Source organism: Eublepharis macularius, chromosome 14, assembly GCF_028583425.1.
Source record: "Eublepharis macularius isolate TG4126 chromosome 14, MPM_Emac_v1.0, whole genome shotgun sequence".
NCBI classification, from domain to species: Eukaryota; Metazoa; Chordata; class Lepidosauria; order Squamata; family Eublepharidae; genus Eublepharis; species Eublepharis macularius.
In genome coordinates, this window is record NC_072803.1 from 28,010,039 (window position 1) to 28,036,864 (window position 26,826).

Here is a 26,826-nt window from a genome sequence, read left to right on the forward strand (position 1 = left end):
ATAGAGAACGCTAACATGTGCCCAGGATGGGATGCAGACCCTAGCACATATTCTCAGATATATTTATATTTGTATATCAAATAGTTGGGAAGGAGAAGTATTAATAACTTTGCCGGCAGAGCAACTGTTTGAATGACTGAATTGTTGTTTCGAAGTGAGAAACAAAACAAATTAGTTTGTAGTTTGTTTGTATGTTTTGTATGTTTGTAGACCTGTAGGATCACTCCCTCATTTCTCAAAGGAAGTGCCTGGAGGCACTAGAGGAAGCAGAGCATAAGATAATTGTGATTTGCTGTCTTCTCCGAGCACCCCTTCAATCAGCCCAGAGACACTGATATTATTGCAGTGAATCTTCCATGTTCCTCTTTGAACCACTGGCACTGATAGAACTAAAATGTTGTACTCCATTTCCTGTAGTGCAGTTGCAATGTAGGGTAGTGGTGGTGGTGGCTATTACAGAGGGACAATAAAGACACAATGGTGGGAAGAACAAATGTGGCAGGACTTGAGGGGGGCACACCACTGGAGGTATCATGGATATCTTGTGCCCAGTTGTCCCCAAAAAACTACAGCAAACCATAAGTATACTAGGTGTGTGCAATTCAGTATCCAGTATACTGAATATATACCAAATAACTGCTGATTCATTATTTTCCAAGTATACTGAATAACGATGGTTGTTGGGGGTTTTCCGGGCTGTCTTGCCGTGGTCTTGGCATTGTAGTTCCTGACGTTTCGCCAGCAGCTGTGGCTGGCATCTTCAGAGGTGTAGCACCAAAAGACAGAGATCTCTCAGTGTCACAGTGTGGAAAAGATGTAGGTCATTTGTATCTACTCAGGAGGGGTGGGGTTGAGCTGAGTCATTCTGTAAGAGTTTCCCAGGGTGTGGAATGCTAATGGCGGGAGGCTTCACTGTATCCTGAGGCGGTTCTTTTGCATATGGATTGGTGCTTGATGTGCTAATCTTCTCTGCAGGGCTATTGTCGGGTGTGGAGTGTTTTGTTGGCCTGGTGTTTTTCAGAACTGGAGCCCATGCTCTGTTCATTCTTAAGGTTTCTTCTTTCCTGTTGAAGTTTTGCTTATGCTTGTGAATTTCAATGGCTTCCCTGTGCAGTCTGACAAAGTAGTTGGAAGTGTTGTCCAGTATTTTGGTGTCCTGGAATAAGATACTGTGCCCTGTTTGAGTTAGGCTATGTTCAGCCACTGCTGATTTTTCAGGCTGTCCAAGTCTGCAGTGTCTTTCATGTTCTTTTATTCTTGTCTGGATGCTACGCTTTGTGGTCCCGATGTAAACTTGTCCACAGCTGCAGGGTATACGGTATACTCCTGCAGAGGTGAGGGGATCTCTGCTGTCTTTTGCTGATCGTAGCATCTGTTGTATTTTTCGGGTGGGTCTGAATACTGCTTGAAGGTTATGCTTTTTCATAAGCTTTCCCATCTGATCAGTAATTCCTTTGATATATGGCAAAAACACTTTTCCTGTGGGAGACTGTTTTTCTTTGGTTGTTTGATTCATCCTGGGTTTGATTGCTCTTCGGATTTCATTTCTGGAGTAGCCATTTGCCTGAAGTGCGTGGTTTAGATGATTAATTTCCTCATTGAGAAAGCGCGGCTCACATATCCGTCTTGCACGATCCACTAATGTTTTCATTATGCCTCTTTTCTGTCGGGGGTGGTGATTGGAGTTTTTGTGTAAGTACCGATCAGTGTGAGTTGGTTTCCTGTAGACCTTGTGACCTAACTGAAAGTTTGCTTTGTGGATGACCAAGGTATCCAGGAATGAGAGTTTTCCCTCACTTTCTTTCTCCATTGTGAATTGTATGTTCAGGTGGATGTTGTTGAGATGATTCAAAAACTCCCTCAATTCTTCCTCCCCATGGCTCCAAATGATGAATGTATCATCCACAAACCGGAACCATACACTGGGTTTGTGGGGTGCTGATTCTAGAGCTGTTTTTTCAAAATGTTCCATGTAGAAGTTTGCTATAACTGGGCTGAGTGGGCTCCCCATGGCCACCCCATCCATCTGTTCATAGAATTCGTTGTCCCATTGGAAGTAACTGGTTGTCAGACAATGATGGAATAAGGCTGTTACATCCTCTGGGAAAATCTGATTAATCAGTGCAATAGTGTCTTTTACTGGAACCTTGGTAAACAGGGATACAACATCAAAACTGACAAGTATGTCTTGTGGATTGAGTTTCAGAGAACTGATTTTGTTGATGAAATCTGCTGAATCTTTGATGTAAGACGAGGTTTTCCCGATGTGGTCCTGCAGGAGATCTGCCAGATGTCTAGCTAATTCATATGTCGGTGAACCAATGGCACTCACAATGGGTCGGAGTGGGACTGAATCTTTATGTATTTTGGGGAGTCCATATAGTCTAGGTGGCTGTGCTTCTGTCTTGCATAGTTTGCTGTGCGTGTCGGGATGTAGTGAGGAATTCTTGATCAGCGCATTTGTTAGCCTGGTGATTTTGCAAGTGGGATCTCGTTTTAGTTTTTTGTAGGTGGAGGGGTCCAGGAGTTCCTTAATCTTCTTTTTGTATTCCTCCGTTTTCATGATCACTGTAGCATTGCCTTTATCAGCTGGTAGAATGATGATGTCTGGATCTGCATTGAGGGTCTTGATGGCATTTCTCTCCTTGCGTGTTATATTGCTGGTGGGAAGCTTTGCCTTTCGTAGAATCCTGGCTGTCTCTCCTCTTATTTCCTCAGCTTCCTCTTCAGGTAGATGACGGATGGCAGCTTCTACACAAGAACCATTCCATCCTTTCTCACAACTAAAAGAATCTTCAAAACCACACAGGCGAACCGCATTTATGACCGTCTAGAACAGGCCCTCTTACGTGAGAGAATCCACACTACCCGCAGAGAACTTGCTGCCACAGACAAGGAGCTATTTTGCTTGCATATCAACACCAGCCATAAAATGAGAAGTCAGGATTGGGACAAGGTCGATAATCTCACCTACAGGAAGATGGAACAAGTGTTTACCAACCACACATCCAGACAGAAGCAGAAGTTTAACAAACTACAGGAAAAAAAGACAGACAAGCCCAATGCTCGACAATGCACGCATTGTCATCAATCTGACAGACCGTCAACTCTCACCAGAAGAAACCTCCATCTTGGCAAAGGGAGGAAACTTTGCAGTCACCCCCACCAGAATTCCTGTGGAAGACATCATTGCAAATGTAGAAGCTGCCATCCGTCATCTACCTGAAGAGGAAGCTGAGGAAATAAGAGGAGAGACAGCCAGGATTCTACGAAAGGCAAAGCTTCCCACCAGCAATATAACACGCAAGGAGAGAAATGCCATCAAGACCCTCAATGCAGATCCAGACATCATCATTCTACCAGCTGATAAAGGCAATGCTACAGTGATCATGAAAACGGAGGAATACAAAAAGAAGATTAAGGAACTCCTGGACCCCTCCACCTACAAAAAACTAAAACGAGATCCCACTTGCAAAATCACCAGGCTAACAAATGCGCTGATCAAGAATTCCTCACTACATCCCGACACGCACAGCAAACTATGCAAGACAGAAGCACAGCCACCTAGACTATATGGACTCCCCAAAATACATAAAGATTCAGTCCCACTCCGACCCATTGTGAGTGCCATTGGTTCACCGACATATGAATTAGCTAGACATCTGGCAGATCTCCTGCAGGACCACATCGGGAAAACCTCGTCTTACATCAAAGATTCAGCAGATTTCATCAACAAAATCAGTTCTCTGAAACTCAATCCACAAGACATACTTGTCAGTTTTGATGTTGTATCCCTGTTTACCAAGGTTCCAGTAAAAGACACTATTGCACTGATTAATCAGATTTTCCCAGAGGATGTAACAGCCTTATTCCATCATTGTCTGACAACCAGTTACTTCCAATGGGACAACGAATTCTATGAACAGATGGATGGGGTGGCCATGGGGAGCCCACTCAGCCCAGTTATAGCAAACTTCTACATGGAACATTTTGAAAAAACAGCTCTAGAATCAGCACCCCACAAACCCAGTGTATGGTTCCGGTTTGTGGATGATACATTCATCATTTGGAGCCATGGGGAGGAAGAATTGAGGGAGTTTTTGAATCATCTCAACAACATCCACCTGAACATACAATTCACAATGGAGAAAGAAAGTGAGGGAAAACTCTCATTCCTGGATACCTTGGTCATCCACAAAGCAAACTTTCAGTTAGGTCACAAGGTCTACAGGAAACCAACTCACACTGATCGGTACTTACACAAAAACTCCAATCACCACCCCCGACAGAAAAGAGGCATAATGAAAACATTAGTGGATCGTGCAAGACGGATATGTGAGCCGCGCTTTCTCAATGAGGAAATTAATCATCTAAACCACGCACTTCAGGCAAATGGCTACTCCAGAAATGAAATCCGAAGAGCAATCAAACCCAGGATGAATCAAACAACCAAAGAAAAACAGTCTCCCACAGGAAAAGTGTTTTTGCCATATATCAAAGGAATTACTGATCAGATGGGAAAGCTTATGAAAAAGCATAACCTTCAAGCAGTATTCAGACCCACCCGAAAAATACAACAGATGCTACGATCAGCAAAAGACAGCAGAGATCCCCTCACCTCTGCAGGAGTATACCGTATACCCTGCAGCTGTGGACAAGTTTACATCGGGACCACAAAGCGTAGCATCCAGACAAGAATAAAAGAACATGAAAGACACTGCAGACTTGGACAGCCTGAAAAATCAGCAGTGGCTGAACATAGCCTAACTCAAACAGGGCACAGTATCTTATTCCAGGACACCAAAATACTGGACAACACTTCCAACTACTTTGTCAGACTGCACAGGGAAGCCATTGAAATTCACAAGCATAAGCAAAACTTCAACAGGAAAGAAGAAACCTTAAGAATGAACAGAGCATGGGCTCCAGTTCTGAAAAACACCAGGCCAACAAAACACTCCACACCCGACAATAGCCCTGCAGAGAAGATTAGCACATCAAGCACCAATCCATATGCAAAAGAACCGCCTCAGGATACAGTGAAGCCTCCCGCCATTAGCATTCCACACCCTGGGAAACTCTTACAGAATGACTCAGCTCAACCCCACCCCTCCTGAGTAGATACAAATGACCTACATCTTTTCCACACTGTGACACTGAGAGATCTCTGTCTTTTGGTGCTACACCTCTGAAGATGCCAGCCACAGCTGCTGGCGAAACGTCAGGAACTACAATGCCAAGACCACGGCAAGACAGCCCGGAAAACCCCCAACAACCATCGTTCTCCGGCCGTGAAAGCCTTCGACTATACTGAATAACATTGGAGAATCCCAAGGAAAATTGGGATACCAATTAAATCAATACGAAATAAATCCAAATTTATATTGGAACAGATGTTAAACACATCAATCTGCAAGTACCTGATGGACAACATGGTGATATGAGGAAGTCAGCATGGATTTGTCCTCAACTGGTCCTGCCAGACCAACGTCATTTCCTTCTATGATCAACTGATAGGCTTACTGGATCACAAGAATACTGTTGATGTACTTTATCTGGATTTCAGTAAAGCTGTTGACAAGATTTCTCGTGATGTTCTAATGTGTAAACTAGAAGACTGCGGACTAGACCCTAGGATAGTTAGGTGGATAGGGAACTGGTTGGAGAACTGAACTCAAAAAGTAGTGTCAATGGCATTTCTTCTGAATGTGTCCAGTGGGATCTCAGAGGTCTCGGTTCTGGGCCTGGTACTATTCAATATTTTTTATAAATGATCTGGATGAGTGTGTGGAGGGGCTCCTCATTAAATTTGCATATGATACCAAACTGGGAGAAGCAGCAAACACACCAGTAGATGGGTGTTTGTTGTGGGGATAATAATAACATACTTTGTAAACCACTCTGAGTGGGTGTTAAGTCATCCTGAAGAGCAGTATATAAATTGAATGTTATTATTATAATGTTATAACAAGATGCAATTTAGCATGGATAAGTGCTGAGTACTACATCGGGGTAGAAAAAACAAGAAACACTCATACTGGATGGGGAAGGCTCTGAGGGCCAAGCTACAAGTGACGAATGACACTTGCCGTGACAAGTGAACAGACTCACGTGTATTCCTCCCTGTTCATTTGCCATTCACTTGTGCTCCACTTGATCAAGTGGAGTGCAAGTGGAGGGCAAGTGAACAGGGAGGAATACACGTGAGTCTGTTCACTTGCCAGGCAAGTGTCATTCATCACTTGTAGCTTGGCCCTGAGTTTTCTTACAATTGGCCAAACCTCATGAGGCATTTGGCCTTGTTCCTGCCCTCAGAGATTCATGTTCCCGTTCCTTAGAAAATGGTGGTGGCAAAACCTCTGCCCCCCCATGGTGTTTGAGCAGAAAACAAGCTTGTGTGAATCCATTAGCTGGCTTACAAGTGGTTATCTTGTTTCACTGTATATCAATAGTAACCAAATAGTATATCAAAAATGTAATAGCAGGCTGTTAACATTATTAATGTTATTAACAGAATTGGTACCTTTCTCTGCCATGCTAATAATTATGTAATAACTCAGAATAAATGAACAGTAACCAATTTACTAGTTTCTCTACCATTACTACACTGATTCATCATTGTAATGCTATTCATGGTATTATTGCATGAAAATAATACTATCTGTATGCCAAGTTAATAGTAACACATTAGTTGGTTAGTCTGGTGATATAATGGTAGTCTTTTTAGTGGCTGTTCTGTGACACATTTGCAATAATGCAGTAGTTCCTAAGACAATCATTAACCTTTCTAGATTAGGCATTTCATAGAAAATTTATCTCGCTGTATTGTTCATAATATGGGGCCGTGAGATTTTTTTTCCTGTGGGCTTTACATACGTGCGCTGAACTTTCATTATGCATGCATTAGCATCCTGCTGGTAACTGATCAGATAACTGGATGTACTTCCTGTAGGGAATGACACTTGTGATGGAGTTTAATATGAAGCTCTAGCCCCTACGGCTTGCGAATAATGGGATTGGGGCAGCAAAATGCTCATTCAGAGGTTGGGGGGGGGAAATCCCCAAAGCCCAGAATTGCCAGCATTGTGACATTAGCATTTGGCTTCAGATATTAATGAGCACCTCCTGATGAAGTGAATCCTGTGGGAGACACAGAAAGACAGAGGCAGCTGGTTAAGTCTGGTTGCCATGATAACCAGAGAACACTGAGAGAGGAGCCAAGTAAGAGAAATCCCAAGAAGATAACTGGGACAATAAACTGTTGTCAGAGATCTTAGTCTTCAGAGACTTTATGGCAAGAAAAGGGAAAATTGCTGGAGACACGTTCAGCCAAGCAACTGGAAACTAATAGCAACCCTCCAGTTTGATATATGCCATCATGTGTCAACAATGCTGTCTGTTGTCTGTGCAGGACAAACAGACTACTCTCTCTGCAAAAGAATAATCAGAAATAGACCTGAAATTAAAAACAGTAATTCTCCAGCAAAAGTACTTCACAGTATGACTCCAGTGTGAAACCACTGAAGCTGAAGTCTCCCAAGGACTTAACAAGCACCTGAAATTCCTCAGCAGTTAGAGGTATTAAAGCAATAACAAAAGCAGGGTGATTGTGTTTGTACCAATTGTTGCTATTGGGAACAGTCTAACCCCGTACTCCCTACATTTTATGGGCTTCTGACACTGGAATAAAATGGGAAAAGTATGTTCCTTCATAGTGGCAAAGAACTATTTAATCTGGGTGGGTATCAAAGTCATCGGTTCCATAGATAGAGAAAAATGAAGTCCTGTTCTTCATATACATTTCCTCCATGACCAGGACAGTATTCATAGCTCTCCTGCTCTCAGTTTAATCCTCACAACAACCTCATGGAGCAGATCAGGCTGAGAAACAAGGACAGACACAAGAAGAGCCAGGGAGCTTCAAGGAACAGTGGAGATGTAAACTTTGAGCCTACCAGATTCTATTTCAGCTAGAGATGGTCATGAACCAAAATACGAAGTTCACGACGAACCGGGCCAGTTCATGGTTTGTGAACTGGCAATTCATCAGAGCCCATTTCTGACGAACCGCCACGAACTTTAGGCTGGTTCATTTGGTTCATTTTTTGGTTTGTCGCTGCAGACAGCCTGGCGCCGATCAATCAGTTTCCTAGGCAACAGGGGATGGATTTCCTGCAGACCTTCTGCTGACCTAGAAGTGACGATTTGCTGACCTGGATGTGACATTTTCCTGAACCAAATGAACCGGTTCATAAACCGGGGCAGGTTCGTGAAAGTTCGTGGTTCATGGTTCGTGAAATGTGATGAACCACGAACCACATGGTTCATTTTTTTCCGGTTCGTGCCCATCTCTAATTTCAGCCTTCTAAACAGTACACCACACTGGTCAAATACTATTGTTGGAGATGCCAGCAGTTGGTTTCTCCTCTTCATAAGAAATGTGGCAGCTGGAGGCAGAACACGATGTGTAAGTGTGTATCTGTGTATAAAAATAAAGCTCTTCCTTCAGAATTTCATGGATCTTTACTTGTTTTTATTATCTTAAAAGAAGATTTTAATTGTCTGCTTCCTGACCTTTTCCAGTGACTCATCCCCAGAAGACCTCTGAATCACTGCAGTGAATACAATATGGAGCAGGGGCTGCCAGGTGGTGTGCAGAAGTAAAAGCTACAAAATAAAATCTAATCACTCCATTGATGCACTCTAATGTATGAACCGCCGTGCTCATCAATCACTTTTGGAACCTTATAGCACAAATCTGGAAGGGAAGAAGAAAGCTGTGTGACAGTTGTGGCCATGAAGGAGAATCTGCTTTAAAAGCTCATTGCAACAATAGCAAGCCGACTGACAGAATCGGCATTGTATTGACTTCACATTGCTTAAGGAACTGAGAGGCGAGTGCCAGTCAAGAGCAGCCATTGTTTTAATGGTATATTGTCATTGATTTAAAATGGAAGCTGCTTCAGGAACCAATCTGGCTGAAAAATGAGGTGTGACTGCAATTTATTAATTGAGGGGTATTGTGAAGATGGCTTTTAAGAGCTGCAGCCAATCAGCCTTGGGTGAAACAGATCCTGATGTAATCAGAATCCCTTTGACCTGCATTTCAGAACATACTGCGAACCAAAGCTGGCATTCCTGATGAGGGTTGCAAGGATGTGTCTTGGTTCCCAAGAGCAATGACATCATACAGATAACAAAGTGCTGAACTTGGACCAGGGAGATCCGGGTGTGGCTCCCTCTTCAGCATGAACCTCATTGTGTAGCCATGGTTAAGTCATTATGTCACAGGCTAGCCTTCTTCAAAACATTGTGAGCTGTGTTAAGCCTGGAATTGTGTGATCTGTCCCTTCGATTTTGAAGAACCTTCTGATTTCCCACCCCATGGTCTTAGACAGCTTTAGAAACTCCACGAAGTGAGTATTTTTGCTTTTATAAATGGTGGGCATAAATTGAATGCACATCCAAATGTGTATCCCAGGATGCCCTCTGTTGTATGCAATGGGGACAGGCATTCAGATGCGCCTCCAAATGCTGAGGCCATCATTACTTTCAATGGGATGTTTATTTGGATGTACATCCAAATGTGGATTCTGTCCATTCATTTTAATGGGATGTATAGTGGCATGGGAATACCACAATTTGCTTTAAAAGGGTTGTATATTTGGATGCACATTCCTATTCATAACCTCTCTCTGAACTGGTAAAAGAATGTCTGCATCTAGTCCCTGTTATATTTTTTTCTCTGGTGAATATTAAATCTGATGGAATCTTACCAGGCATACACCATAATGACCATTTTCAATTCCTTTTAAAAAAAAATGTAGATTGTTGTGCAGTTCCCCTAATATTCATTACTGCTTTGGGTGACAGTCCTCCCACTCCTTTACACCATTTTGTGCCATTTATATGCTCCTGCCAATCATAAGATATTTATATGCAATTGACACAAAATAACACGAGAAAATGTATTAATTTGAGCAAGAAAAATTAGGTGTGAGGAAAGATAAACTGGTGCCAAAATAAAGAGTCAAGGGTTCACTTCTCACAAGGGAGAAAGAAAATTGTAATGAGGATATTCAAATCAAGCCAGGCAGCTTTCACAATTAGGTCTCATCCTTAAATCATCAGGTGTGGGCAAAATTGTCCATACAAACAGGGTACTGGACAACCATCCAAGCATTCTGGCTATGGGTTTGACCATAGCTCAGTGGTAAAGCATTTGTTTTACATGCATAAAGGCGTAGGTTCAAACTTGGCACTCCAGTTAAAAGGATCTGCTAACAGATGATATGAAAGACCCCAAAGAGCCACTGCCAGTCAGAGTAGACAATACTGACCTTGATAGACTAATGTAGCTTCATGTATTCCATTAGGGGGGTCTTTGTGCGCCTTTATTCTTTTAAGGTTTTATTAAGATTTAAAGCAGATTCTATAAACATGGGTTTCAGCAAACCCCATCATAGTGCCCTTTTCTCCATTTTTGTCTGTGTTATTATTGCTTTAAAGCTGGCACATAGTTGGAAGAAAAGGGCAGAGTGTTCTTGAGAGAAGAATGTTTTTGAGACATGGTGAGTTTTGTCTCCAAGCTAGCCAGACTCATGTTTTCTTTAGCACCCCATCTTATCATTTGCCCACGATGTCCTTTTCTCAGCTATGAGATAACAGAAGGTGGCAGGGAAAAAAATGCTAACTGACCCTTTTGATTTCTGTGACTTGTCAATCGCAGGGAAACTTTGTCAGCTTTTGAGCCTTTTGGTCAAGTTTAAGTGCCTGTCAATTATCTAGTTAGTATAAACAATCTGTTCAGTGATGTTGTTCTCTGAGAAGCTATAAATGAGAGGGGTAGCTACTGTATGCACGTAGTGTGAAATATGCTGTAGTGCATCAAGTTTGAGTGACTCTCTCTAAATAAACTTTATTTTATTGCCAAAGTTTCCTGCATTGATTTAATTATAGATTAAGTCTTGGATAGGGGTCTCATAATATTGGAATTCCAGCAAGAATCCCCCTCACATCTCCATCCACCTTTTTGTCTATGCTTAGTAGTCATGGTTCTCCCCTCTTCCAGTTCATCCTTTCCACAACCATAAGAGTTAGGTTAAACTAAAAATAAAATGACTGGCCCCAAGGTCATCCTATTTACTTCACAGAAAAATAAAGATTTGAACCCTAGTCTCGAATCATAAGAACACACTGGCTCCCACGGCATTGCTAGTTAGCTCCCTTTATCTTGGTTGTCCTGCTGTCCTAAAATGAAGGGTGGGACTATAAATATGAGGGGGTGGGGAATGAAAAGTCCTCCGGCCAATTCATCTACATGACTACATTTCCTTGTGAACTATAGAGAGATGACAGCTTTTCCTAATCATGTCAAAACTTTTTATACTTTGAAACATAGCTCAAATTTTCAAAAGGATCCAAGAGAGTTGGAAACAGAAATCTCGGAAGCACGGGACCCCACAGCATTATATCCCTTGAAGATCCTATCCCCAAGCAACTCTAAATGAAATCCTAAGCAGAATGACTTCAGTCTAAGCCCACTGAAATCAAGTGGCTTAGACTGGAGTAACTCTGCTTAGGATTTCACTGTAAGACAGCCAAAGTTGTTACCATCTCAAATTCCTCTGGACAGTCTTTCTAAGTCAAAAAAACTTTTTCTTCAATTGCCATTAACATCGATTGATCATATAATGAACCAATATCCACTCCCATCCCCCCAAGTACTGACACCCTGTTTGCAGGCTGATACATTGAGTAGGCTATTTTGGTGATTTTATGTAATTGATGAAGGGAAAAACAACTTATTAGCAATGTTGAGAAGCTAGAAAGTGCACTTCTTACCTTCTCTCTGGCATTCTGTGAATAAAAAAAGAGATAGAAAGCAATTGGCACAGCAACCATAAAGAGCAACCATAAAGAGCAAGATGGCTGTTGCTGCCAGGAGGACCTGAACAGGTTATTGTAGCAGGAAAAAAAGATGAACAGTTGTGTAGGCATAATGTCATTAGTACATGAAAATCACCTTATGCTGCTAAGTTAACAGCATGTACTCCCTGCCATAGCTGGCCCCATTTACCATATTGTGCTCTCTCTCCCTTTTGTTTGTTTGTTTGTTTGCTTTGCTTCTGGGACCAGGTTTGGCTTCAGCTAGCAAATACATGAGATAGAGAAGGATGGTTTTCCCACATCAAACTGGAAAGCAGGGAAGAAGGTTACTTATACAATAGTCTTCAGTCCATGGGACAGAAACCTCAGCTGAGGTCCTTCTGTTGAGCTGTGAGCCCCCATAGAGTTGCCATTTTTATTGACTTTCGAAAAGGCCTGTTGGGTAGAAAGCAGGGCTTTTTTTCAGGGGGAACGCAGGGGAACGGAGTTCTGGAACCTCTTGAAAAGGGTCACATGGCTGGTGGCCCCGCCCCCTGATCTCCAGACAGACGGGAGTTGAGATTGCCCTCTGCGCCGCTGAGCGGCACAGAGGGCAATCTCAACTCCCCTCTGTCTGGAGATCAGGGGGCGGGGCCACCAGCCATGTGACCATTTTCTCTGAGGGCAACCCACTGAGTTCCACCACCTCTTTTCCCAGAAAAAAAGCCCTGGTAGAAAGTAAAGGTTTCATGGCTCCTGCCTCTTTTTGCATGCATGCTGAGAAGAGCAGCAGGACTGTGAGGTGAGGTTGCAAAGCAAAAGGATTCTTCCATAGCTCAGACCATTTATTGTCCCTTACTGGTATACCTCCTGGTTCGTGGTTTCTGTTTCCTGTCCCAAACTCTTTTGGCCTATTTTTCAGGATCCTGACCTTGACATTAATAAGGCTATAATTTTGGTTCTTTCTACCACATGACTTTTGTTACGACACATCCTGTCATAACTAGAGATGGGCACGAACAGCAATATGAACTAAAAAAAGCCACGAACAGCCCAATCAGCTGTTCACGAACAAGCTGTTTGTGAGGCCCCATTCTAAATGAACAGGTGGCTGTTGCAAGCCTTGTTCATTGATGTTCATTGCTGTTCATCAAACCAGACAATCTGGCACCTGCAATCAATTCCCTTGGCAACCGGAGGCAGGGACTGCCTGAACTCTGTCTGAACTCCTGCTGTTGCCCTGGAAACCCCAATCTAAGCCCAATTTAGCTTGATAGGCAGGTCTTCCTTTCAAGTGTGGAGCTCCAAATTTGTTACAAGGAAACAAAGAGCAGGCGGGAGGGGAGCTCCCAGCTCTGGTTTTGCAGACAGTGGAGAGGGACAGACAGTTGTTGTTGGCATTTTGAGAGAGAGACAGGGAAAGTGCATTGGAGCTTGAATTTTCTTTGTGTGTGGTGGGATAGGGATCTACCTCTTTAAGTTCCAGGGCTGCTGCCAGGCTCTGGGACCACGCTATTATTTATTATTGGTATATTTCCTGCTGTCTGCTCAGGTAGGGTTTCTGGATGTAGTGTGGTAGGGATCTGGATGGGTGGAGAAGAGCCTGCTGGCCCCCATGAACAATGAACATGTTCGTGAACAGGTCATGTTTGTCAATGTTCGTTGTCGTTGTTTGTGGATGGCATTGAACAACAAACACCATGTTCGTGGGGTTTTTTTTCTGTTCGTGCCCATGTCTAGTCGTAACACATGGCTTTTCTTATGACACTTCCTTCATTCTTGACATATATTTTGCATTTAAACTCCACCCTGAACCTCAAAGTCACCTCTCAGTGGTAGTAGCCAAGTCAGTAGCCATGGTCAGGAAAAAGTATTATGCTTCCTGTGATTTTTGAGCCACAATAGAGCAGGGGGAAATATGCTACATTCCAGCTTAAGCATTCAATCTGTGCCCATGAGGAGCAATGATCACGATTTAATGAAAATATTCACGTTTTCCAATCCTCCTATTCCCTCCTCCCGCCCCTGCAAATTAAATAGAACTTTTGGCTGAGTAGTATACTCAGCACATATATTTTGGGTTGTTTGGGTACACAAATGATACAGTTACAAATGAGGAAAAAAGATTAGTGAAGTTCTCTGTTGAAACATACGGCCAATTAAATGAATACTGTTTTGTACCATCTTAAATGAGACCACATTGCCAGGACAGCTGTCAATATCATATAACTGGGATATGCTCCAAACTGCTGTGTATGCTATTTACTGGTTTCTTTTATAAATATTATTGGAGTAAATGATCTCCACATCTGAATTTATCATATACATATTAGTGACTTTCTCTTCCAACTCCTTTCCTCCCTAGTGACAAACAGGAAAGCAATACTGTGTTGGTGATGCTGGCAAAATCTTCCCATCACCATTGCATTCTGTATTCATTATTGTTATGGCTGTGTCTGCTGTGGTTTAATGGTTTTTAGTGGTATTATAGATGATACAAATGTAATTGTTGTTTGTTATTGTAAGCTGCCTCAAGAACTTTCCATTGGGAAGTGGCACAGACATATTTTAAACAAACAAACAATACTGGCACAATAATAATTATATTTTTCAATCCATGACTGGTCTATTCTTGCAGGCTCAGGAATACAGTGACAATCTTAGTGATTCTGGGGCCCTGGGCAAAAATCCAGGATAAGGACCCAAAATCACTGCCACCCCTACCTCCACTGGTCCCTACCATCTTGCTTACTCCTTACCATGAGGGTCCAAATCAGGGGTGGCCCATACCTTTGTGAGGCAGATTGGAAGCTGCTACTGCCACCAGAAACCAGCTGCCAAAGCCTTGGGGGGGGGTTATGAGCATTTGCTACTGCAAAGCCAGTTGCCTGAGCTCCAGAAACCAAAAGATACAAGCAGTCACTGCTGCCAAACCTTTGACCCATTCCGCTCTGGTAGGGGGAGGGGCTATGGAGAGTCAGGGGCAGTGTGAGGGTCAGACAGCTATTCCTATTGCCCATTGGTTAAAACCACTGCTGAGGAAAAATATAGCAAAGTTGGGCAGACTTTTTGGGTACAAAAAGGTGTATGCTTGTGAAGGTGTTGGTTGTCTGACAAACCAACCAAGCAGGGGTGTGTGTCTGAGGGTGGGTGGGAGAAATGAGTGTTGTGCATAGCCAGACACTCTGGGAGCAAACTGAGTTCCAACAGTTCTGCCATATCTTTATTTTTGGGGGTGGAGAATGAGTCCTATGTGCCAAGCAAAATGGTCTGACATCCCACTGTTTGGAATACATGCTGGAGAGAGTGGAGGCATGCCTCCTCCAGGCGTAAAGACATTTAACAAGGAGTGTTGTTGGATTTTAAAATAAACATTGTATGGAAAAGTACCCCCAACTGGGTATGCATTTATGAACACTTGCATTGCCTTCATGGGATCATCTGTGAATTTATCCAGGAAATACTTCACATGCTTACTATCATATCCCAAAATTACAGAGGTACTATACAGTCATAACACTTTAAAACTTATGTTGCAGTGTAACTGTGAATTAAATATTACTTAAAACACTTTTAATATTACTTGATGCACTATTTATTTATTTACTTACTTCATTTCTATCCCACTTTCCTCTCCAATGAGGATACAAAGTGCTTACAACCTTCTCCATTTTATCTTTACACCTTGTGTGGTACATTCAGCTAGAGTATGACTGGACCAAAGACAGCCAGCAAGCTTAAATGGCAGAGTGGGGATTTGAACTTAGGTCTCCTAGCTCATAGTCCAACATTGTAACTATTACACCATGCTGGCTCTCATGATTGTAATAAGCTCACATACAACACAGAGAACAGAACCTTAAACAAGGAACAAAATGCTAATGTATAAAATATAGCAGCATAATTGTCAATGAGGAAATAGATTTTAGAATGGAATTTTACATTTCCCTTGTAACATTGTTATCTTTCTCAAAATTTTGTATGTTTCTAAAGCTGACTTTTGCATGTAACAGATTTGTTAATTTCCTTGTGGAGTTTTTACGCATTTCCAAGTTAACATCAAATCTCTCCTAAAGCAAAGGTTGGTGAGTTTGTTGGAACATATCTAAGGAATTTCTCAAGGGACTTCTGAACATCCTCACAGTTGCATCTCATCACTTGGGGATCTTGGAAATACTACCAGTGCTGAATGTCTCAGCTCTTTGCCATGGATCCCTTCCCCAAATGTCCCCATTTGCTTCTGATTTTGATCACTGTCATTTTCATTTGGCACAAAACCTTTTGAGGTTCTGCTGCTCACTGCAGAGAAATCCACTAATGTTCAGCTTGTTAGGATACGAGACCCCTCATTAACTCCCAAGTATTAAATGAAACAGTTGAGTTAGTAACCCAATCGACAAAGAGCCAGCTGACTGTATGTATGATTAGGGACTTTGTCATCTCGTTCATGGATTAATTATATGGTCCATTATGCCGAAATGTGTGCTTGATTTCAAGATTAGCTCCCCCTGCTTTTCTTTTCTTGGGATTTTTGCATTTGCCATCTGGTGTAATGTTCCTTATCTGCCCCCCCCCCCCCCCGCTTTCAAATGAAGACCAAATTATAGATTTCTTAACTTGGAGGACAAATTTAGCAAGCTAGATAAGAAGTGAGAGAACAGCTCTTAGCTTAATGTACCACCTTGAAATCGTTAGGAATGACTGAATGTTCCTTATTTAATTTCTTTTTTATATTCATTTGTGGAAGCTTTTTTTGTCAACAGTTTCAGTTCTCTGCTTTGCTGTGTTCAATTTTTACATTTGTTTCTATTGTGTGCACATGTTGCGCAGTTTTTACCCACAATTTGTATGGCATTTAGACATACAGTATGTCATAACTATAATATACAAAATGTATAACTAACTCTTAATTATTGGGGAAAATATATTATGGAAAGACTCTAGTGCAAAGAAACAGAAAAATGTCATGCAAATAATAAATAAATAAATAAATAAATAAATAATTTAATTTGTAAACAAAAGTGAAATCAATATGGGGATATTTTCCCTCAAAAATCCCCATATTAATGTCACTTCCCTAAACTATCACTAAACAGACATGTACACACAGATGAATACATGTCTTTGAAAAAGCCTTTGAGCATGCTTTGGGAACCTCAGTTCCACAGGTTCATGTCGAGTTACCAACCTTAGTGAGGCCTCCCCTCCCCAGACTCTGCCCTCTTGAATTTCCCAAGCAGCAGCTAGCAACCCTATATTCATCCTACAGTATTGCTCAAACATTGGCACTTAGATCTGCTGTGATTCTCTGTATGAAATTATATTCACTACTAGAGATGGGCATGAACTGGAAAAAAACTAACCATGCGGTTCATGGTTCATCACATTTCATGAACCATGAATGATGAACTTTCACAAACCTGCCCTGGTTCACAAACCAGTTCATTTACTTCATGAAAAATGTCACATCCAGGTCAGCAAATCATCACTTTCAGGTCAGCAGGTGGTCACTTCTGGGCCAGCAGAAGGCCACTTCCAGATAATCAAAAGGTCTGCAGGAAGTCCATCCCCTGTTGCCTAGGAAACAGATTGATCGGCTCCAGGCTGTCTGCAGTAGACATGGGCATGAACCAAAAAAAATTAACGAACCAACGGATTGTGGTTGGTGTGGACCACGATCCCGAATACCCGAACCGCAACAATCATCTTCCGTTGCCAAACAGGATCGTGGAGGCCAAAGTGGGGCACACTGGTATTCCCAGCTATGTAGGAAGGTGCAAGAGCTCTGTCCCACTCCACTGCTAGCAGAAAGTGAAACCCAGCCTGGGAGCCCATGGCTATTTATAAGCATAGGTCCCATTCAGCAACACAGGAGGTCTGTGTTTGGCTGTCAGAGCTGCCTATCAGGGTTTGCAGGGATGAGATTGGAGTGCCCATGGCTACAGAACACCCCCTTCCCCCTCCCTCCCTTGGGTGTCTTCTCCCAACTTGTAACTGCTTTGCAGCTCCGTGGTTGGAAGGAAGCCCTGCTGATCAAGGAAAGCTGGGCTTCCATTTGGGTTTCCAGGGTGACAGAGGGAGCGCAGACAGAGCTCAGGCATTCCCCTGGCTCTGTTGCCAGGGGAATAGATTACTGGCGCCTAAGTGCCTGGCTTCCCAAACCGAGCCCGAACGCCCAGAACTAGGCCTCTCCCGACCGCTGGTTCGTTGGCCGTGGCCAATCACGATCCGCTGGGTCACGATCGCGCAATCGCCATTTTCGTGGGGTTTTGACATTCGTAATGAGGTTCATGCCCATCTCTAGTCTACAGTGACGAACCAAACAATGAACCAAATGAACTAACCTAAAGTTTTTGGTGGTTCATCAGAAATGGGCTCTGATGAACAGCTGGTTTGCAAACCACGAACTGGCTTGGATCATTACAAACTTTGGTTCATATTTCAGTTTGTGCCCATCTCTATTCACTACTAGCACATAACACTCTTCTTGGAGAACTGCAGCTAGTCAGAGCAGACAAGACTGGTAAACAGACGAATATTAATACTTCTCTCCCAACTATATAATGCCAGATAAGTGAGGCACAAAACAATCCAAGTTCTCACTGGATTGTTACAGGAAGAGGGAGTTGAGTCTCAGTGAGAAAGTTGGAATATAAATAAACAAAATAAATAAATAATAGAGGGCTGCTATATTATGGAATAACAAAGAAAGGAGAAAACTGTAAAATACAGGTAGGCAATATAAGCATCATATGTGAAAGTTGTTTCAAGTATGTGAAAGTAGTCTCTTGTCCTTTGCTGCAGTTGTACTTCAGAGGTCAGGGTAAGAAATTATGAGTCATTTCATCCCACCTAACCCACTGGAGGAGATTATTTATTTATTAGCCAATGAAAAGAGAGAAACCTTTAAACAGAAAAGGTCTAATTTTTTATTGTTGCTATAATGAAAACTGGAAAAAATAGTATTAAAATATATATTTGCCTTCATTATTCTGATGCCTGGCTATCTTGTTTAAAGTTCAAGGAGGTCAGAGGAAGAGAGTCTTTACTGTGCCACTGACTGCAATGGCCATACATTTAAGTGATGTCCACTATATTTTATATGTATGCTGTAAACTGCCTCGAGCTCCAGACATGGTGGAGAAGTGGTAGGAAAGAAAGAATATTATTCCAGTGTTTGGTTCCTACCAAGCACTAATGTCATCATCTCAACAATGAACAAAGACATGGAGAATTGTGCTTAAGACTAAAACAAAGATGGTGCCTCAAAGTCTAGGGAAATGGTTGATGATCAAGGAGGCAGTCTTGCTGGCATTATTAGTAGCAGCCCACCCATCAAGTTTAAGATTACAGATTATTTAGAGTATTAAATGCTTCCCTCTACTTTTTACCGGCTGCATACTTCCATCATCTCTAAGTCAACAGCTAGCTTTATGTTTTCAAATGGGGTGAGAGCTTGATGGACAAACAACAGCTCCCTCCTAAATGGTGGGAACCACTCAGGGAACAAAAATGGCTAAAAAATGAAAAATAATCACACCTCTGAAGAGAATTCAACATGATGAAAATGTATACCCAGCCTATCACACTGATATCATACATGACAAAAATATTAAACATACTACTACTCATGTTTCTGTGCATCTTCCTATAAAGGTCTGCATTTTCATTAATACTGTCCTCATTTTCCATCTTTTTTTTTATTCTGAACAGTAGCTATCTATGTATCTACCTACCTAATTATCGGATGCAGTAATCTTTCATGATTCTCCTTTCAATTGCTTTCCCTTTCCTGTAGTTTCTGCTACTAATTGAAGTACCACCAGCTCTATCAGTTCCACTTCTTTCATTACTATGTATCTGATCAATAGCTCTTTTCCCATTCTTCCTAGAGAAAAAAATAGTTTGTAAAAGAAGAAGAATGCATAAATAAATAAATAAATAAACAAACAAACAAATAAATAAATAAATAGATAAACCATTCCAATTACAGCAATGGCAGTTTTGAATTCAGACTCTGCAATAACCCTTTATAGTGTATTCTCAAAAGATACAGCCTAAGCACTTTACAGGGGAATACAAAACTGGTTGCACCCATTAAATAAAGCTCAAGTCCTTGTCTGCATTTAGACATCATCACATATCTCAGTGATTGACACTGAGAGATCTCTGTCTTTCAGTACTACATCTCTGAAGGTGCTAGTCACAGCTGCTGGCGAAACATCAGGAACTACAATGCCAAGACCATGGCCATACAGCCTGGAAAATCTACAACAACTATCTTTGTTTTTCCTTAACAGGTTTTTCTCATTTTTGTGTGCTCCTTCTTATAGCTGCCTCCCTTCCATCCTTGCCCTCATCATGCAATGTGATTAAATGCTTTCTGCTTGGGAAACTTTTGGCAGTAGCTCTCACTGCCATGGGATACAGTGATAGCAGCTAGCTTAAATTACTTTACAAGGAGGTTAGACAATTTGTGCTGTATAGGTCTATCCATGGCTGTTAGCCATGTTCAGAGTCAGTATACCTCTGATTGCCAATGGCTGTGGAATAGCAATATGGGATGCTTTGGCCTCTGTCTCCCTTTTGTAGGCTTCTGGCTTATCTGATTGGCCACTGCAAAATGGAATGCTATATGAATTATTGGTCTGATCCACAAGGAGTCTTCTTATGCTCCTAAAGCTTCCATCAAACTCCAATTTGCTATGATGTCTGAGGGCTGGAACCTAATCAAGGCAAAGTTTCCTTCCTCCTCCCAAATCAAGCCTCTAAACTGGCAGTATGATATCATATTCCCGGTTGTGGAGAGAAGCCAGTTTCTCCAGACATGTGCATTTGGATGTCAAGACAAACAAAAGTTTACTTGGAAGATTCATAAACCAGAAGCTTTCAAATGGGCTTTTGCAGGGGGTTTGAAGCATTCAAAACAGAGTTGTGTTTGCTTTTATCACAGAGATTTATCATGTTGTTAGAATGCTTATGTTTGCACAGGTCAACTGTGCCACAGGACTCCCAGAATTCCCAATGAAAATTAATTTGGGGGGGGGGGTAGCTTTATTAGTCTACAGCAATGAAACATAAAAGGAGTCTTGAAGCACCTTAAAGATTAACAGATTTTTAATGCATTACCTTTCTTGCCCATTTCATCAGATGCATGTAGTGAATTATCTGTCTGCAGATGTTTTTAAAATTAATGATATTTTAAATGTGCCTTTATTCCGCACTCAGGCAGTTGATACAGGCAGTTGACTCGCAGTTGACTCAGGCAGTTGATACAGTTAAAAATGTCATCAATTAAAAACAACACTCCACAGTAAAAAATAAAATTAAATAAACATGATTATTATGATCAATAATCCAACCACCATACTTTAGAGAAAAAGAGGCAAATACATGAATGAATGTTCATAATAGGTTAAAATGTCATGAAATATCTGGTATGCCACAGATACTTTTCTTTCCAGGTAGAATACAAAAACAAAGTTCTGCCTATTACCTGGTAAGTGTGATACCCAAGACATTCCTATCTTCTTTTGAAAATGTTTGCAATTTCTTTTACATTCTAAAACCATAGATGAATGTGCATTCTCTCTCTCTCTCTCTCTTTCTGACACACACACACACACACACAAAATGTGAATAAAAGGGCTACTTTTGAAGAATTTTGAAAAGACAGTCTGCTTTGTCCCATGATGGGAAGTTTATAAGGCTTTGGCTGGATCCCTTGTTGAATTCCTGCTATGTACATTTGGAATCAACACTTGGGCTTGGCTCTCACTGCATAAGAAGAATCAACACTCTTTAAATAACATATTTCTATGCACTCAAAGCACCTACATATTTCGACTACCAGAAGCAGGTGAAGGTACCACCTAATTAAAGAAAATCTTGCATTCTTTGTATCCTCAATAAACTATACAAGGGGCGGGGGGAGAGACAGTTTGTGCATATAGTTCTTGGGAAATGCAGGCAATGGTCTAAAACACTTGAAAAATAAACACCCTGACTTTTCTTAAGAAAAATAGCAGGAAATTGTTAATCCTGAAGCCCACTGTTTTTAGTGATAATTGATTATAACAACAGGAAATAGCCTGCCCTGTACATCATGACGTTTGCTGTGCATATAAAGAACCCATTTGGAGGCTATTTGTGTTCATCTCGTTAATTCTCTTTCTGCCTGTTAACTTCTAAGTAACGCTTTCGAGAAAGGGTTGAAGAGTCAGGCAAGAGAATGAATAAATTCAATAGAGTCTGAAAACCGACAGGAAAAAAAAATAATTGTATGGCTGTAAAGGAGGCACTGAGAACATTCTTTTGTGAAGCAGATAACAGTCAAGGGTGTTCTGAGCAAGAAACACTAGCTATCTTCCACACTGTGGAAGGCAAAAATAAATAAACCTCCACATCTGTAAAAGGAAGGAAAGAAAGTCCCAGGACTCAAAGATATACTTCTAAAGAAGAGTTTCTAAAGATAAGCTTTTCTAGGGATCATTTGGAATTTCTCATCCCTGCTGTTTCAGCCCTCAAACTCCTGCTCCAACTTTAGTTGTCCCTCATATAATTTTTATTTTTCTGCTCCAGGATTATTTTTGCTTCATTTTCTGTTTCCACATGCTGAATTTCTCCCTAAAATCTATCCATTAATAAGTCAGTATTATATGTATATGTAACACACTGTATATAAAAATACCATATTAAAAATGTTGTCAGTATATGGAAACAATATTGTCTACATGTTGTGATGAACATTCGAATTTATGCTCCAGATACATGAATCCAGCAAGATCTAGCAAGAAGCTTATGGCCATGTATAGATCTCCACAGCTGGATCAGAGCTGAAATATTCTCAAAAGTACCACAGGATTCAATCCATCTCCTTCTTTGCAGGAAATTAAACTATATTCCTGATGCAAAAATTTTGTTAGTCAAGAAGGAAAGGAGAAATAGTTACGATTAAAGATTATTCAGAGCGGATCATCACATTCAGAATAATCACAAAGGGACACCTTGTTGGAATTATTCCTTGAAGACTACATTTCTCAGGGTACACTGGACACACCTGGGCTACTGCTGATATTACACTCAAGGTGTTGGAAAAGGGTGAAAGAATGGACAGGGAGGAAGTCAGGAAGGAGAGAGGCAGAGGCCCTCTTCCCGCCACGCAGCTCCCCCCACAAAAAACCCATAGTATTTGGCATTGTAATAGTTTTGGCAATTTTTAAAAAATAAAAATGTCCCTAAATTTCAATATGCTGAATTACACATGGTCACACCTGAATCTGCCTTATGCTGAATCAAACCATTGGTCCATCAGATCAGTATTTACTTAGCCAGTGGCTGTCCAGGGTCTCAGGAAGAAATCTTTCATGTCACCTACTGCCTAGTCCTTTTAACTGGAGACACTGGGAATTGAACCTGGGATTTTCTGTGTGCAAAGCAGAGACTCTTCCACTGAACCACTTCCCCTCTGCATCTTCTGCAGATTGAAATGCTACTGCCCCAGAAGACTGTATCATGTGGTTACTCTGAATGTGCAACTCAGCTCTTCAGTTCCACTCAGAGATGCCTAAGTGGATCTGTTGAAAGAACAGAAACTAACCTGAAGCAGAACCTTTGATGCATCTGTGTTGGTGTGTACATTCATTTTTTTTCCCTTTCTTAATAAATAGCATATACACAAATTAGTTCTGCCCCGTAATTAACTTCTGTACCAACAGATAATGCCCCCTCCATCCAGACTGTTCCTAAGCCTCTAATTATGGCATATAAATTAGTAACTAGCAACATAAATCTTTGCTGACACTTGCACAAAAATGCCAAATCACTGCAATGAATCCTTTATTGGAGACATTAAGGATATTATCATTTTTTTTGGACTTGGGATTTTTAATGCAGCTTTTACTCATTTTATTTCAAATCACTAGCAGTCTCAGAAGAAAAGTTGGTGGGGTTCATTGTTTAGATCACAGAACTAAAAGTGTTCTTTAAAAATACTTCTATGGGCGCCATGGAAGAACAGGCATTGGTTTTGATAGAGTTCTCCTCCATAACTGGACCATACTGCTACGTTTTGCCCACATTTTTATCCATTCCTTCCAAGTAGCTCAGAATAGTACACATGATCTCTCCTCTTCTCCAATTTACCTTCACGACAACTGTATGAGGTAGAGAAATAGTGATTGGCTCAGGTTTACCCAGTGAGCATTATGGTTGGGCAGAGAGATCTCCAAACCCAGATCTCCCCAATTCCAGGCCAATATTCTGAGCGCCATACCATGCTGACTATTCCTATGCAGCCCTTTCTGTTTATTGGCTCTGAGGTTTCAAATGTGTCTGCCATCTATCCACAAACACCAATACAATTTCCTAACGATATGTTCCAAAATAATGGGAGAGTTTTGTTTTGAACCTTTACAGTCTTGAGAAGTTTTTGAACATATCTGTGGCTGTTTATGGATAGAGCAGGTCACATACAACATTTTTCATCAGAAAATGTCTCTTTGGTGACAATCACAGAATGGCCATTTCCACACATGTTGAATAATGCACTTTCAATGCACTTTAGCAATCCTTTGGAAGTGGATTTTTTTGTTCCACACATAGAAAAGCAGTTCGAAATGTTCACTAAAGAGTATTGAAAGTGGATTATCCAACATGTGTGGAAGCAGCCAATGTCCTGCTGCCCCACAAGTACTGTTCCACTTTGAGCCCTTGGAGATTAAGACACTCAGTGGCTGTCCTGATGGTGCATGACTAGGGGTGTGCACCTGGAAAAGATTCCAGAAAAAAATTCAGAATAACCCTAAATCCAAAGCGGCAAGACACTTCAGATTCCGTTTTTTAAGCTGCCTCCGTATGCTCTGTAAATATTTGGAGCACATCAAAGGGAGGGAGAGAGGAAGAGGGAACTCCCTCTTCCCCCTTCCTATTTGGTGAAAAAAAACAGGGTGGAGTTTGAAAGCTCAAAGCAGCACTGAAAAGTGCTGATTTGAGCTTTCAAAGCTTCCAGGCTGGCTTTTTCATTCAATGAGAGTGAGAAGAGGGAATTCCTTCTTCCCCCTCCCATCGGGTGAAAAAGAGGGCAGGGAGCTTTGAACGCAACAGCAGCACTTTTCTTGCTATTTGCAAACGGCAAGGAAAGTGCTGCTGCTGCTGCTCTACACAAAGCTTCCCAAAGTGTTCTGAAATGCTTTGGAAAGCTTTGCTTCGGGATTCTCTAATCGGCTCAGGAATGCTGGGGCTGATTCGGGAACCCCAAATCTATACAAATCGTGTCCGACCGATTTGGTTAAAAACCCAAATTGGAAACCCAAAGCGCACACCGCTGTGCAAAATTCTCCTATGTAATTCGAGAGTGGGTTCCTTGCTTTTCTCTGCACTACTACCAATGATGGTATTTTCTGCAAAGAAGGCCAGCACTCCTAGCACTCCTCCCATGTTTCTACTCATAGGCTCTGCCTAGTGCCTGCATCTCCTGCTTTTATTTTATCTAGACTTTGCTGCGTCAGCTTCCTGTACTTAAGCACTCCCAGGGATCTAGCGATCTATCAACCAATCATCTCCCTTCTCCTGGTGCTCTTTTGGTAATATGGGGCTTATCGTGGTAAAAAAGAGAGAAAACACTGAGAGTTGGTTGGCTGTATAATCTTTTGGGAAGCAGCATCTCTCTTTGAGATCTGATGTGGCGTAGCTGATCTGCCACCTCGTAAGATTCCATTTGTCCTGGCTTTTATGTTTGTAAATATTACTAAGACACTATATGTCTCCAGTGCACTCTCATCTAAAAGAAACCAAACCTGTGAAACGCAACTAATGCTGTGTAAGTGATTAGACTGAGATCTGGGAGTCCCAAGTTCAAATCTTCAACCATAGTGGTTTACCTCGGGTCAGTCATCTGCTCTTAGCACAAACTGCCTTGCTAGTTTATTGTGAGGATAAAATGGAGGAAAATCATGTTGCCCTGAGCTCTTTGGGGAAGGGAAACAATAAAAATGATAGAGAGAAATCTCTCTTCTCTTGGATGCCAATATTTGACAAAAGATGTGGTATACTGACATTTTTCATACAAGCCAGCAACTGATATCATCTATGGAGGTCTTGCTGTATGTGTAACTTTACAAGCTAATATGATTGGCTACTCCAGACAGGGCCTCCTCTGTAATATTACCTCAACTGTGGAACTCCCTCCCTACAACCAATTAACCAGCATCAAAAGTACTCAGTGGCATATAAATGTGTGCCTTTTTCTCAGCCTTTTTCTTGATTATTCTTCTTCCTTTCATGGTTCTTTAATCTGTCTCCTGCATTGGCTTGAATATTAGAATTTTGTGATTTGTAATCTCTGATATTATGGGTTCTTTTAAGCTTTGGTTGTGGGTGTGAAGGAGTTTCTAATTTTTAATGCTGTTCTTACAGTTTTTCCTGGTCTTTAAAACTGTTCTTGAATAGGGGAGAGCTTTGCTTTTCATGTTTGCTATTTAGGCCCCTCTGATATCTGTCAGATTCCATATAGTGAGGGGAGTTTCATGCATTCACAGGGGGCCTGGTGTGCTAATGCCTGTAAAGCACATTGTGAACTCACATACTAACGACCACCTAAGGCATCTGGTTGAGAGATCAGTTTTGTTTTAAAAATGAAATAACCTGTATTGTGATACTGCTCAGTGAGCACAAGATGAGCTAACAGTGCATACAGAGAGTAACAGCACAGGTTCCCTGGGGCTTGATGCTGAAAGAGTCCTCACAGTAGATGAACTGTGGCTGCCCATTGGGTTTGACTAACAACAATCCTGTCCCATGAAATATTTTGCTTTTGGCTAGGAGGTTATAAAACCATGGCAATTACACTAGCTGGGAATATTTATATCTGATGTATTATTCAATTTTTATCCTGCACTTCTTCCAAGGATCTCAGAGTAGCATAGCTGATTCCTCCCACCCCACCCCCATGCAGTGTTA